Source organism: Lepidochelys kempii, chromosome 5, assembly GCF_965140285.1.
Source record: "Lepidochelys kempii isolate rLepKem1 chromosome 5, rLepKem1.hap1, whole genome shotgun sequence".
Classification (NCBI taxonomy): domain Eukaryota; kingdom Metazoa; phylum Chordata; order Testudines; family Cheloniidae; genus Lepidochelys; species Lepidochelys kempii.
The window spans coordinates 36,477,565-36,481,650 of NC_136384.1; the positions used below are offsets into that span (position 1 = coordinate 36,477,565).

General features: G+C 49.6%; 1 long non-coding RNA gene across 1 annotated transcript; it reads right to left on the reverse strand.

Moving 5' to 3' along the window:
* Positions 1 to 1,851: 1,851 nt before the first annotated feature.
* On the reverse strand, positions 1,852 to 3,670 carry LOC140912032 (uncharacterized). The gene is made up of 3 exons (XR_012159208.2): positions 3,381 to 3,670; positions 2,987 to 3,072; positions 1,852 to 2,151 (listed from the first exon to the last, which is right to left on the reverse strand). It is a non-coding gene; the product is annotated as an uncharacterized LOC140912032 (long non-coding RNA).
* Positions 3,671 to 4,086: the final 416 nt, after the last annotated feature.

Here is a 4,086-nt window from a genome sequence, read left to right on the forward strand (position 1 = left end):
TTCTCTACCGTCCCCGGCCTGAGACGGAGCTCACTTTCTCACGTTAGACACTTTCTCTCCCTTTGTTACAATTACCTTTCTAGTTAGTTAGTTTGTTACCAGTAACACTTAGTTACCATTTTTCTATCTTTTTCTCTCTTAAAAAAAAAAAAAATTCCTCGGAAGCAGCCGCTTCCGACATGCCTGGCTCCCAGGCTTTAAGCGCTGCTCTACGTGCAATGACGCCATCCCTCTGTCCGATGGCCATTCAAAATGCATTAAATGTTTGGGGGAGTCCCACATCCCGCAAAAATGTGCCCACTGCAGCAAGCTTAAAGCTAGGGCATGGGAGGACAGGGAGCTGAGGCTAAAACTGCTGCTCCTTCAAAAATCTTTAGGGTCAGCTGCAGACCCGGGCGCCGACTCCAGCTCCACTGCACGCCACAGCACCCCCTCCCTTCCCTGCATGCCTCAAAGAAGGACAAAAAAACTTCAAAAAACCAGCATCTTCTCTCACCCGCAAAGGGAACTTTGCAGGAGAAGACTGCCCCGGGGAGGTCTACAGCCTCCCTCCTGGCGCTTCCCCGGCTGAGCACTTTTGACACGCTGGGCTCCTCCGGTGCCACGCGAAGCCCGCCTGCAGCTGCAGCTCTACTCCCGAGGCTTCAGGCTTCCAGTTCCCTGCCTCTCATCTGGCACCGTTAGGCACCGCGACGGAAGCGGTGCCGACACATGCTGACATGCCTGACCCCCCGCAGGCTGTTATTGCTCTCCCGGCACCGACACCCGCTGAGCTGGCCGGCAGTGAAACAATGCTCAGGACACCGGTGCAGAGGAACTTTTCTTCCAAGCAGATTCCTCTTGCACAGCCCTCACCTCACAGAGGAGCTCCAGCACCACAATTTACACAGTCAAGGGACCTGCTGGTGTCACCTATCCTGCAGTCACCCCTACTCAATGCCTACTCTCTCCAAATGCTCAGTCAGAGTCCGGACAGCCTTCCTCCAGTGATGAGGAAGCTGGACTGCAGGGGGAATTTTCACCATATCCGATCTCCCATCCTCAGACCCCAATCAATAGAGGTCAGAGAAAAATTACTTTGTCCTACTCTCAGGATCCTGCCCCGTGGTGTGTAAACCCCTGGATGGCACCACCTATGCCCTTCCCACCTCAGTGGCAATATTGGGCCCCATGGGCATCTTCTCCTCGAGACCACACTCGCTATGCCACCTCAACCAGGCACGACACCTGCCCGGCATCCCCAGCTGACAAACCTGCCACTGACGTAGGAGACCAGGCAGCACCATCACAACTGCAGGATCAGTCATGACCTGCCTCAAACCCAGTAGACCCAGTTGTTACGCCTGATGAAGCCTTACTTCCTCCTCCCCCCACATCTTCGGATGGTTTCTCAAAATTTCAAGATCTTTTCAAAAGTGTTGCCAGCGAGTTAAGAATTAACTTGGAGGAGGTTCCTGAACAGCAGCTTGAGTTAATGGACATCCTGCAGCCGTCTTCTTCTTCTAGGATTGCATTACCGATCAACGCAGCCCTTTTGGAACCTGCTAAGGCCATCTGGCAGACTTCCTCTGTAAGCCTACCTACCTGTAAATGAGCAGATCACAAGTACTTCATCCTTTCCAAGGGTTCTGAATTCCTTTTCACTGATCCAGCACCAAACTCATTGGCAGTCAACCAAAAGACCAAACCCCAGTTTCACTGCTCCATGCCATCTGAAAAGGACAGTAAGCAATTAGATCTGCTTGGACATAAAGTATACGCATCTTCCACGTTACAATTTCGCATTGCTAATTATACTGCCATTCTGGCAAAATATGACCACAAAAATTACAACAAATTCATGGACTTTATTGATGACATTCCAGAAGAAAAAACAATTCACGGCTCTAGTTTCTGAGGGACAGATCATCTCAAGTACTGCTCTTCAAGCCGCCCTCGATGCAGCCAACATTGCAGCAAGATCCACTGCTACAGCAGTGGTCATGCGCCGAGGTTCATGGCTCTCCTCCTCTTCCTTTCCTCGAGAGGTCCAGAATACCATTGAAGATCTTCCCTTCGATGGTGACAAACTCTTTGCCTCCACGACGAACGACGTACTTCATTCAATGAAAGACTCAAGGGCAACTCTCCGGTCTCTAGGAATTCAAACCCCTACAACCAGAAGGCGACAATACAGATATCAACCTTACCAGCGTCCACGCTACCCCACATATACCCAGCAATTCCATAGATCACATGAGCAACAGCAACACCAGAGACCCAGATACTAGCGTTGCTGTCCCAATTCCTCGGCAGCGTCTCAATCCCCTCCGACTAATAAGCAGATTTGAAGCCTTGGTCGAGGGTTTAGAAAACAAAGTTCCCAGCGCTTACACTGCATGTCCCTATTTTTGGACACCGCCTACAACCATTCTTCCATCAATGGCAGAACATTACCACCGACAAGTGGGTTATAGAGGTTGTCACAATTGGGTATTTGATCCCTTTCCTAGCCTTGCCTCCTACCCACCCGCCCTCCCTGTCCCTCTTCAGGGACCCCTCTCGTGACCAACTGCTCCTCCAAGAGGTACAACATCATCTTCTATTGGGAGCAGTGGAACTTGTGCCCGAACGACACAGAGGGAAGGGGTTTTATTCCCATTATTTCTTAACAGAAAAGAAAACTGGGGGATGGCAACCTAACCTCGACTTCAGGCGGCTTAACAAATTTATCAAAAAGCAAAAGTTCAAAATGGTTACCCTCACCACCATAATCCCAGTGCTGGAGCAGGGCAATTGGTTTTCAGCCCTCGATCTACAGGACGCCTATTTTCATGTGACTATACATCCGGCCCAAAGACGTTTCCTTCATTTTACCCTCGACTCAACACATTTTCAATACAGGGTGCTACCCTTCAGCCTATCCACCACCCCTCGTGTTTTTTCCAAGCTCCTAGCCATAGTCACTGCCTACCTCAGGGAACAAGGGCTCATAATATTTCCTTACCTCGACAATTGTCTCCTCAAAGCCTCAACGCTAGATGCAGCACTTCGATTCACGCAGCTCATGTCTATTGTTTCCTATCCCTTGGCCTACATAAACAAAAACAAATCCACATTATCTCCTACCCGGCACCTGGAGTTTATAGGAGCACACCTCGATTCCCAAATGGGAATAGCATCTTTCCCACCCGATCGCTTCAACATCACAAAATTATTGGTAACGAGACTTCACAACAGTCCTCAGGTCACCGCTCGAGACTGTCTACAACTACTAGGTCACATGGCCTCGTGCCCTTTCATGGTCCAAAACGCACGACTATACATGAGGTGCTTCCAGGCTTGGTTGGCCACAGTTTACAGACCGAATGTGCACGCTTTAAACAAGCCTCTATCCATACCTTTCAGAGTTAAAGACTCTCTCCTATGGTGGTCCGTTCCCTTCAACCTCTGCTCTGGAGTCTCCTTTCTTCAGGATGCTCCATCCCTCGTAATGACTACTGATGCAGGTCCTCAAAGAATCAATCCTGAAGCACTTACATGAGAGGAAAGTGATCAGGAACAGTCAGCATGGATTCACCAAGGGAAGGTCATGCCTGACTAATCTAATCGCCTTCTATGATGAGATTACTGGTTCTGTGGATGAAGGGAAAGCAGTGGATGTATTGTTTCTTGACTTTAGCAAAGCTTTTGACACGGTCTCCCACAGTATTCTTGTCAGCAAGTTAAAGAAGTATGGGCTGGATGAATAGCCAACTTTCTACCCACCTTATAGTGCAGATTGTCGGGCTCAACGGGTAGTGATCAATGGCTCCATGTCTAACTGGCAGCCGGTGTCAAGTGGAGTGCCCCAGGGGTCGGTCCTGGGGCCGGTTTTGTTCAATATCTTCATAAATGATCTGGAGGATGGTGTGGATTGCACTCTCAGCAAATTTGCGGATGATACTAAACTGGGAGGAGTGGTAGATACGCTGGAGGGCAGGGATAGGATACAGAGGGACCTAGACAAATTGGAGGATTGGGCCAAAAGAAATCTGATGAGGTTCAATAAGGGTAAGTGCAGGGTCCTGCACTTAGGACGGAAGAACCCAATGCACAGCTACAGAC